Source organism: Protopterus annectens, chromosome 2.part0 (assembly GCF_019279795.1).
Source record: "Protopterus annectens isolate FY-2018-M chromosome 2.part0, PAN1.0, whole genome shotgun sequence".
NCBI classification, from domain to species: Eukaryota; Metazoa; Chordata; order Ceratodontiformes; family Protopteridae; genus Protopterus; species Protopterus annectens.
The window spans coordinates 162,767,672-162,781,541 of NC_056728.1; the positions used below are offsets into that span (position 1 = coordinate 162,767,672).

The 13,870-nt window shown below is 38.5% G+C and overlaps 1 protein-coding gene across 1 annotated transcript in view; it reads right to left on the reverse strand.

Moving 5' to 3' along the window:
• Nucleotides 1–13,870, reverse strand: part of CNTNAP5 (contactin associated protein family member 5) — a 4,019,360-nt gene that overhangs the window by 813,238 nt on the left and 3,192,252 nt on the right. The gene's annotated exons all lie outside the window — the stretch shown is intronic.

The following is a 13,870-nucleotide window of genomic DNA, read 5'->3' on the forward strand; positions in this document are numbered from 1 at the left end:
GACAGTGGTTTCTTTGTTATGAAAGTCAGTCTTAGCCAGTATGCCTTTCCCATTGTTTTTTGCCCAGCTATATAGCTTAGCATAAGAATTATTATTCTTTTGTTGGAGATTACATCAAAGTGCAGAACATGACTTAATAAAACATTGATAGCAGGAATCCAAATCCTGAGATGCATAATATTATAAAGTTCAATACAGAGCTGATCTACATTTATAAAGAACTGCCACTAAGTTATACAAATAATACACACACACACACACACATATATATATATATATATATATATATATATATATATATGAGTCTATTTCACTGTAATCCCATTTCACTGCATTCATTTCACTCAGACAAAATCACTTAAAGTTCAAAACACTGAAAACTTCATTTCACTGAATCTCATCCCACTGACAGCTTACAATGTTACATTTCACAAGAATAAACGAGGAACCATAGACAAAAAAAAAAAAAACTAAAACCTACCTCTTTCCACAACTTAAAAACCACTTACTTATCCTCTTAACAGAAACCAAACAATATAAAACTAAACTAAGTGGGGGGATGTGCCCCCACACCCCCCTAACTATATATACTGACTCCAGGTTGCACTACAGTGGGGATAAGGGCATATACCCTTTACTTGCCTTACAGTACTCTACACACTGCCACATCAAGTCTGTAGCTTACAATTCAGTCAATGAGATTCAGTGAAATGAATTTTCAGTAATTTGAACTTTAGGTGATTTGGTCTCAGTGAAATGTATGTCAGTGAAAGTGAAGGAGACTCATATATATATATATATATATATATATATATATATATATATATACACATATATATATATATATATATATATATATATATATATATATATATATATACCTCTATATATATATATATATATATATATATATATATATATATATATATATACATATACATATATACACCTCTATATATATATATATATATATATATATACACATATATATATATATATATATATATATATATATACCTATATATATATATATATATATATATATATATATATATATATATATATTAGGTTTGCTGAATTTGTGCTATGAATGAACAATGGCGCTGTAAACGAACCTATATCTTTTTATTGTTTTAATAATATAGTGCAGGAAGTAACATTACTAACCACAGAGAAAGTTGCCCTTGGTAGTAGAACAGAACATATTAGTAATAAAAAAAAAATTACTGACTATTGCCAAAACATTTGCTTGATAAAAGCCATAATGTTGACTCAAACCGGCAATAAAATGTCCAGTTTTTTCAGCTAGTGTTTATCTATATGGGTATCAAATTGGTGCAATAGATGCCATTGCTGCCTCACAATACTTAGGCCTTCAGATGGCTCTCGGACAGGCTGCTCTCTACAAAGAGTCAGGACATCCTCCGTCTGTCTCCACTAGTGGTCAGATTTCCCCACACATGACAAAGATGAGCAATAAGTTAAGGAGAATTCCTCAAAAGATGCACACAGGTGTCCATCTGGTGTCAGTGCATATGTATTCATGTGTGCGCATGTATCCTGCAGTAGAATGGCACCCTGTTCAGGATAAGTATCAGTGAATGTGCCAGCTGAGTACTCTGATTTTATCTTACCTCTGACCCTACACTTCATTAGGCAAGCAGTCTGAGAGTGAATGAAGGAATGAAAGTTCTACAAAAAAATGTTAGAAAGACATTGATTCAAGGTTTCCTGACTTGCTGAGCACAGGAGACCAGAGCTGTAAGAAGTAGCTGCAATGACTTTTAGTCATAAACTTATGGCCGGTCTGTTTTTACCCTGCCACTTTGTAGTCACAAAATACGGTGCTAGCTTAGTATTTGTTTCTCTTTTTTTTCTTTTTTCTGTGAGTTGTTGTAGGCTAAAGGGAAATACTAAAAGAATGAAACTGTCGTAATTAGGGAGGTAAATTATTGGATACCTTATTATATAAAGTCTTGCTGTTGACAGAAATGCCTAAATATAATTATTATTCTCTTTCTATTCTCCTCAAACTTTCAAGTATAGATGCTTATTTCCTTCTTGGTTTACATAGTACAGAATTAGATTTCTGCCAGAAAAACACAATGTATTAAACATTTAAAAGTAACAGAGATTAGGGAGCAATAATGGCAGCTGCTAAGAACATTTAAATAACAAACAACTGCACATTGAGGCCTGCACTGAAATGAGCAGATGTAACACTCATAACTCTACCCTGCTTAGTTTATAAATTTAATAAAAAAATTACTGTAAAGTTTAGTTTGCTGTAGTACTCATGGTATAGATATTCTTTGCAATCTTTATGGTTAGATATGAGCAGGCTCCTGTTATAAGTACCTTTGGGGTATGTGATACATAGTTCTTTAAACTCTATTTAATTTTTGAAAGATCTCAGCAGTTGCATTAATTATCTGACTGGTTTGTGAAGGGCTATTAGTAACAGTAGCTACTACAGCTTGTGAATTCTTTGCTGGTACAGTGACCAGTAAATAAAATATTCCTTTCTTTCTAATCTATGTGTATGCTGGGTGTTTTAGCCATTTGGCAATCCCTTCCTGTCTCAGTGTGCGCATTTTCATGGGTTGTGGCCGGCAGCATATCTGTCTGTATAATATGCCTTGCACCATATCTGTCTGTATAATATACCATGCACCATATCTGGCTGTATAATATAACTTGCACCATATCTGTCTGTATAATATACCTTGCACTATTGCTGACTGTATAATATACCTTGCACCACAGCTGGCTGTATATTACAGCTTGCAGTATATCTGGTTGCATCATGTAACTTGCAAGATACTTGGCCGAATCATTTAGCTAGCTGTACAATATACCTTGCAGTATATCTGGCTGCATAATATAGCTTGTACTATAGCTATCTATATAATATAACTTGCACCATATCTGGTTGTATAATATACCTTGCACTATAACTGGCTATATAATATAGCTTGCACCACACCTGGCTCTATAATACAGCTTGCAATATATTTGGCTGTATCATGTAACTTGCAAGATACTTGGCTATATAATATAGCTTGCACTTTAGTTGGCTGTACAGTATACCTTGCGGTATATCGGGCTGAATAATATAGCTTGTACTATAGCTAATTGTATAATATACCTTGCACCATATCTTGCTGTATAATATACCTTACAATATATCTGGCTGTATATAATACCATGTACTTTATCTGGCTGAATAATAATATGCCTTGCACCATATCTGGCTGTATAATATACCTTGCTCTATAGCAGTCTGTATAATATAGCTTGTACCATATCTGGCTGTATAATATACCTAGCACTATATCTGGCTGTATAATATACCTTGCACCACAGCTGACTGTATAATACATCTTGCACTATAGCTGGCTGTATAATATATCTTGCACTATAGCTGGCTGTATAATATACCTAACACATTATCTGGCTGTATAATATACCTTGCACTGTATCTGGCTGCATTGGATAACATGCAGCATACATGTCTGTATAACATAGCCTGTACCACAGCGGACTATATAATATACCATGCAACATATCTTGCTGTATAATATGCCTTGCAATATATCTGGATGTATATTATACTGTGTACTATATGTGGCTGAATAATATGCCTAGCACAATATTTTGCTGTATAATATACCTTGCACTATAGCTGGTTGTATAATATCTATCTAGCTATATTATATAAATTGCAAGACACAGGGCTGTATAATATAGCTTCTACTATAGCTGACTCTACAATATACCGTGCACCATATCTGGTTGTATAATATACCTTGTACTATACTGGTTGTATAATATACCTTGCACCTTATCTAGCTATATAATATAGCCTGCAGTATATCTGGCTGTATAACATACCTTGCACCATATCTGGCTGTATATTATATCTTGCACTATAGCTGTCTGTATAACATACCTTGGACTATATCTGGCTGTATAATATACCTTGCACTATAGCTGGCTGGGTAATGTATCTTGCACTATAGCTGGATGTATAATATACTTTGCACCATATCTACCTGTACAATATATCTTGCACTATAGCTGGATGTATAATATACCAAGCAGTACATTTGGATGCATCATGCACCTTGCAAGATATCTGGCTGTATATTATAGGTTCATAGGTTGGTACTAGGCTATCGGCCCCAGGGCCTATGCAAGCCTAGCCATAAAAATTCCCTGGATATTTCTTCCCACAATATTTACTTCTCTGGACCCCTGTCTAGCAGGGCGACTGACATGATCCTCGGGGTGAATTTCCTATCTCCCATCCAATCATCAAGGTTCCTTTTGAAGAGGGCCAATGAGGCTCACTGCTTGACATGTATGGGCAGTCTATTCCAGAATATGGGAAGTCTCTGGGTCAGGAACCTATCCCTCCAGCATGTTTTGTTCATTGTGAAGACAAGGTTTAGATCCCTGGAGTATGTGGCTCTGAGGGATTGGGATTTCTTTATGTGGAGCATGTCCAACAGCTCAGGGTTTGACATGGCCTTGTATGTTAAGCAGAGATCGCCTCTGAGTAAGCGATATGCTACAGAGTATAGCTGGAGTTTTTTTAGACGGTCAGCTTATGGCATCTGCTTTAGGCCTGTGATTCTTTTAGTGAGGTATTTCTGTGGCCTTTCCAGCTGTTGCAGATGTCTTGTGAAGTACATACCAAATGGGGCATTATACTCTATAATGGTTCTAATGAGGGATGAGTACAGTGGGACAATGACCTCCTTTTTTTCTGGATGAAAAGCCCTTAGTGATGAGGTGTGCCACATAAAAGGATTTCCTGACTGTTGTGGTGATGTGGTTATCGAAAGTGAGACCATTGTCCACCTGTGTCCCTAAGTCTCTCATCACACTTTCGATGTTTAGTGTCCTGCCACCTATGTGGTAATTCATGGCTACATGTTTTTTTTCCAAAGGGGATAACTATACATTTCTTGGCATTAAGCTTGAGCCCATGGCTCTGGCACCAGGCATCTGTTCCTGTAAGGCCCTTTTGTAGAATATCCACATCATTTGGGGATTCAGTAATGGCTCCCAGTTTGCAGTCATCTGCGAACTTTGTTAGCCAGAGTCCCGTAGTGTTGGCCTGTACTTCAGAGAAGTAGATGCCAAACAAGAGTGGTCCCTGGACTGAACCCTGAGGTACTCTACTTGTCACTTGTTTGAAGCTGGATTTGGAGTTGGCTACTTTTACAGTCTGGGTTTTGTCAGTAAGCCAGTTGGCAACCCATCGAGTGACATAGGGATTTATGCCCACCTTAGTAAGTTTATCTATGATTCCAGAGTGGGGGATGGTGTCAAAGGCCTTGGCGAGGTCCAGATATGATATGTGGACTGGCTTACCCTCATCCAGAGCTCTGGAGACTGATTCAAAGAAGTCAATCAGATTCAGGAGACAAGATCGGCCCTTCACAAACCCAAACTGGGTGGGGTCCAGTGTTTGAAGGTTGTCAATGTCTTTGTTTATAAGTTCCATGATAATACGTTCCATGCCCCTGCAGATCAGGCTTGTCAGACTGATGGGACTGTAGTTCCTGGGATCCAAGGCGGATCCCCCCTTGTGGAGTGGGATAACTGTAGCTGTGCACCACTCAGTGGGCACGAAGCCTGAGGTGAGGCTATGACTAAATATGACACTTAGGTGCGGTGCCAGTTCATTTTGTAGTTCATGTAGTACATAGCCTGGGATGTCATCTGGTCCCACGGATGCTGTATTCTTAGCTTTGGAGAGCGTGGTTTCTACCTGTGTGGCCATGATTACTGGAATTTGGCAATCTTTTGGTATTGAGATGGGCCCTTTAGGGGATGAGAGGGGGGTGAAGTTGGCACTAAATTGGTCTGCCAGGATATTGGCAATATCCTTGGGATCAGTATATTTAATGCCATTCTGTTGTAGCTCAGAGAGGATCTGAGCATTGCTTGACATAACTATAGAATGCCTTGTGATTGTCTTTGGAATCTTTGACAATTTTATTTTCGTAACTAGCTTTTGAGAATTTTATGAGGGATCTCAGCATCTTACTGAGGCTGGTGAGGGAGTTTTTTGCATCCTGGGATTTTCCTCTTTTCAGCAACAGTTTCTTCCTTCTGTTGTATAGTTTGTTTATACAGGGGACCACCAGATTGTCTTCCTTTTTTTGGAGAAGAGCATCGTTGTTCTATTTGGGATGGCACGATTCATGCATGAGTGGATGTGCTCATACAGTGCCTTAGTGTAGGATTCTGCAGTCGAACTTTCAGATCCTATCTGCATGGGTGTCGTGAAGTTTGTCACTTCTGACTTATGTAGCATGAAGCTGGCGTTGGAGAAGTTTTTTTAAGGAGGTTTCCTTACTGGGGGCTGGGGTGGGGGTGGGATGTGGATGTCAAGGGTGATTTGCTTATGGTCAGACCTGACCAATGAGGGGGTGACCACTGGTGTGGAGCATCTATCTTCCATGTTGGTATTGACCAGGTCTAGGATATTGGAGCCCCTGGTGGGACAATGGATTAGTTGATCCAGGGCGTTGGAATTTATGAATTTCAAGAACCGTTGGGAAAAGGAGTTGGTACCCGAGTAGTTTTCCCAGTTAATGGCAGGGTAGTTGAAATCACCCAGTATTAGGGTGTTTGGTTGTATCTTAATATTTTCCAGTATGTTTAGACAGGTGAAGTGAGAATCTTGGGGCATGGTGGGGGATCTGTAGCAAGCTAAATTTGGATTGCAGTCTTACCTAGTGTTAGTTGCACCTGGAGAATTTCAGATGCACTGTGTTGGGCAACTAGCCTGGAGGTATGAATATGGACACTCCTCCACCTTTAGTGTTTCGGTCTTGGTTTTGTGGCCGAAAAGAGTGGTAAGAGTTGTAGCCTGGTATTGCAGGGGTGCTCTCTGGAGCCTTGAACCAGGTCTCAGTTACTGCACAGATATCGATGTTCTCCATTTTTAGGAGTGCCTCGAGAGAGTGCATTTTGAGGTTTAGACTTCTAGCATTGAGTAGCATTACCTTCAGATTTTGCATGCTTGTATTTGTTACGGTGGTGGTTTTATCCTTTGAACCTTGCCTAGAAAAGACACTATAGAGGTGGCAAGAGCTTTAGCCAGTAATGTGAATCTCAGGGGTGACAGGTGCAGACCATCTCTGGCAAAGCATCGTGGTTTGTCGATCATGTCTTCCCAGGCAGAGAAATACAGGATCCCCTTTGAATGACACCAGAAGCTTAGCCAATTGTTGAAGTCAGTCATTTTGTCCTTATATTGTGGTATCATTCTGGGCGAAGGCAGGATGCTACTCAGGGCTAGGGCCATACCTGCCTGGGCCACATGATCCAAGAGCTCTACCATGTCTCTTTTCATGTAGTCCAGAGAGGTATGTCTCAAGTCATTCACTCCAGCATGGACAATGGCAGAGTCATATTTGTACTTGTGGAGTGACGTGAGTGCATGCGTTATGTGGCGGATCCTGGCACCCGACAGGCAGCTGACTGTAATTTTCTCCTTGTTCAGCCTGGTGAGTGGGACATCAGTGTGCCTGACTAGAGAGTCACCTATGACTAAAGTCTTGGGTACATTGTCTTGCCTTAGGGGCTGTTGTTGGGTGGCACATGGGTGTTGTGAGCTATGTGTCACTTTGGTTGTGACTGGTGTTTGCGTTTCAGCTTCGGAGGTCCTTGTTGCTTGGGCAGGTTAATGTTAAGGGCCTCCGCATATGTGGATTTAGTGTTGCTATGTGTGGGTGTTGATGGTGTGGGTTTTGAAGGGCTACGAGTTGCTAGAGGTGTAGTGCAGGTGTTAACCTTCTCCTCTTGGCTGTCTAGCACAACCTTGGCTGGAGAGAGCTTTGCTTCCAGTTTGGCTATGTAAGTGCATCTCTCGCAGGTTGTAGTGTTGGGTAGTAGGAGGAGAGGATTGTCTGTGTACATGAGGCAGTTGCCGCATTGCCCCAGTATGCCCAGATTCACCAGATGGACAGGAGAAATCAGCGGAAGCTGACGCTTGGTCATGTCTGTTTAAGAGCTGTTTTCCGTTACCTTTGCAAGGTACTTTGCAGTTATAGGCTGTTTAGTGCCTACAATTCATTTCTTCTTATTGTCAAGGAAAGTTGAGTGTTTGTATCAGTTTCAGGCTTCCTAGTGCAAGTGCTAGTCACAGGGGTTCAGATTTTAGTGCTACTACTGAGAAACCAGCTAGTTCTAAGGGAAAATTTGAAGAGCAGACTTTCTGGCACCTGGAATAGTTTAACTGTAGCCTCGCAGTGCTGCACGATGTGAAAAATGTGTAAACACACGCGTTTTTAAGCCAGAAAGTTGAAAGGGATAGAACAGAATAGAAATCAGCCCAAAAAGGCTTATAAAATTACAATTTCAGAGCTGGAAACCACTCCTCAAGCGTTAGATAGACAGTACAATGCTCACCACCCCCCACTGGTAAGCAGTAGGACTTCCCTCTACCACAGCAAGGTCTGAATAGGTCTGAACACAGAAAATAAAGTCCTGAGATAAGCAAAACCTGGGATATGGACTGGCTAGGAAAGGTGGGAAATGAGCAAACAAGGTAGTATTTTTTTTGTTGAAACAGGCTAAACAATTCAATAATACAGTAAATAAACACAGAAAAGGCTAACATACTTGAGTGTGTAGTCCTAAACAGTAAATGCAATTAAAATTCTGCAAAATCAGCAATTTAAAACTTTTTAAATGAAGCAAGGCAAGTGCACAACTTACAAACGATTTAAGAGGCAGTAATACAGCAGAATAAGTAGCTAGTCTACAAATACAGAGAAGTCTATATATATACAGAAAAGCAGCTTAAACACACAAACAATTCAGATGCAGTGCAACCTAGAGTACTTGAGTTGTAGCAATATTAAGGCAATTACAGTTATAATAAATGTTCTAAAATATACTCTATATTTCCAAAATGTTTGAGAAGCAATTTTTTTTTAAAGGGAAAAAGGAGAAACAGAAGGCCTTCTCAGATGTTCTCGCTGTATTAGGTAGAATGAGCTAATGACACTAGACTGGGAGGAGTGTCCCAGATCAGATTTACAGTAGGGGCGGGCAAATGCAAAGCCACCAAGTATAACAACAAGACACAAACAGGGAGCTTCAACTATAGCAGATTGTATAATATACCTTATTGCATATCTAGCTGTATAATATACCTTGCATATGTGGCTCTGTAATACACCTGACCCTAAAGCTGTCTGTATAACATACCTTGTACCATATCTGTTTGTATAATATACTTTGCACCACATCTAGCTGTATAATATGCCTTGCACTACAGCTTGAAGTATATTATACCTTGTACCATATCTGGCAGTATAATACACCTTTTAGTGTATCTGGCTGTATAATACACCTTGCACCATATCTGGCTATATAATATACCAAGCACTATAGCTGGCTGCATAATATTCCTTGCAGTATTGTGGCTGTAAAATATACCTTGTACTATAGCTGGCTGTATAATAAACCTTGTACCACATCTGGCTGTATAACATACCTTGCACAATATCTGGATGCATAATATGCATTGCACTATATCTGGCTGTACTGCATACATTGCATCACATCTGATTGTATAATATATCTTGTACTATATCTGGCTGTACAACATACCTTGCACTAAATCTGGCTGTATAATATACCTTGCACCATATCTGGCTGCATAGTATACCTTGCACGATAAGTGGCTCTGTTACACAAATTGCACTAATGCTGTCTGTATAATATACCTTCTACCATATCTGGCTGTGTAATATACTATGGACTATAGCTCTCTATATAATATACCTTTCACCACATCTGGCTGTATAATATACCTTGCCGTATAGCTTGCTGCATATTATATCGTGCACTATAGCTGGCCGAATAGTATGCTTTCCACCATACCTTGCTGTATCATATACCTTGCATTATATCTGGCTGTGTAATATACCTTGTACTATAGATCACTGTATAATATACCGTGCACCATATCTGGCTGTATAGTATACTTTGCATTATAACTGGCTGTATAATAAACAGTGCACCATATCTAGCTGCTTAATGTAGATTGGACTATATCTGGCTATATAATATACTTTGCACCACATCTGGCTGTATAATATACCGTGTATTGTAGCTGGTTGTATAATATTTTTTGCACCATAGCTGGCTCTATAATTTACCTTGCACTACATCAGGCTATTTAATATATCTTGCACTATTCCTGGCTTTATTATATACATTGCACCACATCTGGCTGTATAATACCTTGCACTATATCTGGCTGTATAATATACCTTGCACCATATGTGGCTCTGTAACACACCTTGCTTTAATGCTGACTGTATAATATACCTTGCAGCATATCTGGCTGTGTAACATACTATGCACTGCAGCTCTCTATATAATATACCTTGCTCCATATCTGGCTGTATAATATACCTTGTGTGACAAAGAGGAATACTGTCAGCTCAGCTATCTGGAATTTTGTAAATAATTATATGTCACTTGTGAACATCAACATGATTTATATAAAATGTTTGTGTTAAAAGTTTATTAGAACTGCAAGCCATGTGTATATCAAACTGGTTTGTACAGATATGTGTGTGTTAAAAAGGTATTTTATAAAGTGCTTGTACCTAAAATGTAACCACAGTCTGCCCTTCTGGAAGAGAACAGAAATGTGCATACACTATTTAAATGTACATATTCTAACAGTGGAATCTGGAATACAGGAGGTTAACTTCAGAAAAATAGTTGAAATTAAATTACTTAATAGCTATGCAATAAAAGATAGTACCTTTCATTTTTCAATGAGCTACAGACAATGTCTGTATTGTCTTTAGGATAAAATAATGACTAGTCTTGAAATGTGGAGGAATGCAATTGTTTTATGATGTCCAGCATCTGTGAAAGATCCGAGGTCTATGTATTTCCACAGGTAGATGCTAAATACTGCCAGATTCCAGCAATGGGTGTTTCATCTGGGACAAAGTCAGATGACAAGAAATGATGTCATTCTGCAAGCTATCCCAGTAGTAATATTTGAGATATTAATTTGAGAAGTTATCTTAATGAGGCAGGGCATTCTGTATTCTGTCTTGGACCAGACAAGAACCATTCACCACATCTGCCTTGCTCTATAGTAAGTAAGTTTCTAGGGACTATGAATTCTCTTAGATATAGTCAGGAATATAGTGAGGCTTAGTTTAGATATTTTTCTTTCTTTATTTGAAACTGTCCTGCAATGCTGTTTTAAATATTTCTTGTGGTTTTGAACTCTGATGCCATTGTGAATATATATTTAGTGTTATCTTGTTCTTTTATTCTTTATTATTAAATATATGTGAACCTTTTGTTGTGGCTGGTCTGTGTAGAGATATTTAAGTTGAGAGTACTTGCATAACTCCCAACAGCCTTGCTCTTCATCAAACTACCATTTGTGTTAATATTAATATTACACAGTGAGATTGGACACCCTTTGTTAATGACCTTAAAGTAGCTAATAAGGAGTTGGCTGGTGGCAGTGATAACTACCTTATAGAGTGGCCAAAAGGGAGCATACTAGTAAACCTGTACCAGCCTTTCCCAGGTGTGTGTGTGTGTGTGTGTATGTGTGTAAATCAAACATCAACGAGTGTGTCAGCTACTTGTGCAGAGGCATGAGGCACTGCTTGGACAGACAGAGTGCTGGCGTTTTTGGCTTGGCCACTCAGCTGAGATCTCAACTCTATAGTTGTGTCAGTGGGGAGTCTTACTTGGGATTTGGAGAAAGAGGGAGAAACCAGCCTCGGACTGACTGTGGCCTCTGTGTTTTCTTAAGAGAAAGTGCACTTGATGCAGAGAGATGTATCTGGAAATCCTGTATGTGTACTTGACATCCTCCCAGTGTATGTCTCCCACTGCTGCCAGTGGTGAGGATTGAGGCTCCTTGATTACTGGTCCAGTGGTGGGTCATCACACCTTGAACTATAGCTGTATGTATAATATAACTTGCACTATATCTGGCTATATAATATACCTTGCAGTATATCTGGCTGTATATTATACTGAGCACTTTATCCGCCTGAATAATATGCCTTGTACCACACCTTGCTCTATCATATACCTTACATCATATCTGGCTGTAAGATATACATTGCAAGAGTTCTGGCTCTCTAATATAGCTTGTACTATAGCTGGTTGTATAATATACCTTGCACTATAGCTGGCTCTATAATACACATTACATCATATCTAGCTGTATAATATATTTTGGACCATATATGGCTGTATAATATACCTTGCACCATTTCTGGCTGCATAAAATACCTTGAACTATATCTGTCTGTATTATATACCATACACAATATCTAGATGCATAATATCCCTTGCAATATATCTGGCTGTATATTATACAATAATATACCTTGCAATATATCTGGCTGTATATTATACAATAATATGCCTTGCACCATGTCTGGCTGTATAAAACACCTTGCACTATAGCCGGTTATATAATATACTTTCCACCACATCTGGCTTTGTAATATACCTTGCACCATAGCTGGCTCTGTAATATACATTGCACTATATCGGGCTATATAATAACCCTTGCACCATATCTGGCCATATAATATGCCAAGCACTATAGCTGGCTGTAAAATATACCTTGTAGTATATCTGGCTGCACAATATACTTGACCTATAGTTGTCTGAGTTGACTGTATAATATACCATGTACCATATCTGGCTGTATAATATATATTGTACTATATCTGGCTATATAACATACCTTGCACCATATCTAGCTGGATAATATACCTTGAGCTATAGCTGTCTGTATAATATACCTTATACTGTATTGTGCTGTATAATATACCTTGCACTATATCTGGCTGTATAATACAACTTGCACCATATATGGCTCTGTAACACACCTTGCAATAATGCTGTCTTTATAATATACCTTTCACCATATCTGGTTGTGTAATATACCATGCACTATAGCTCTCTATATAATACACCTTGTATCATATCTGGCTGTATAATGTACCTTGCGGTATATCTGGCTGTATCATATACCTTGCAAGATATCTAGCTCTATAATATAGCTTGCACTGTAGCTGACTGTATAATATACCTTGCACCACATCTGGCTGAATAATATACTTTGAATCATATCTACCTGTATAATATAGCTTGGACCATATCTGGCTGTATAATATGCCTTGCACCTTATCTGGTTGTATAACATACCTTAAACCATATTTGGCTGTATAAAATACCTTGAACTATAGCTGCCCGTATAATATTCTGTCCATTATATTTGGCTGTATAATGTACCTTGCAATATAACTGACTGTATATTATACCGTGTACTATATCTGGCTGAATAATGTGTCTTGCATCATATCTTGCTGCATGATATACCTTGCACCATATCTGGCTGTATAATATGCTTTGTACTATAGCTGGCTGTATAATATACTTTGCATGACATCTGACTGTATAATACACATTGCACTGTTGCTGGCTGTATAATATACCTTAGAGTATATCTGCTATATATTATGCTTTGCACTATAGCTGTCTGTATAATATACATTGCTCTATATCTAGTTGCATAATATAGCTTGCACCCTATCTGGCTGGGTCTACTTCTAAGGATTAAAATTTTACAACATCAAACCTCTGATCATCGAAGACCGGGATGATCGGAGTTATGAAATTTAGAACATTAAAAGAAAAAAAATCTAACAGCTGAAAACGTCTTCTTTCATGTTTTTGCAGGGGGTTAAGCCCACCTGCACCCCTCACTCCCCCTGCTACTTAAATATACAATCTCCGAGATCAAACTACACTGAAGAGAATGTTAAAT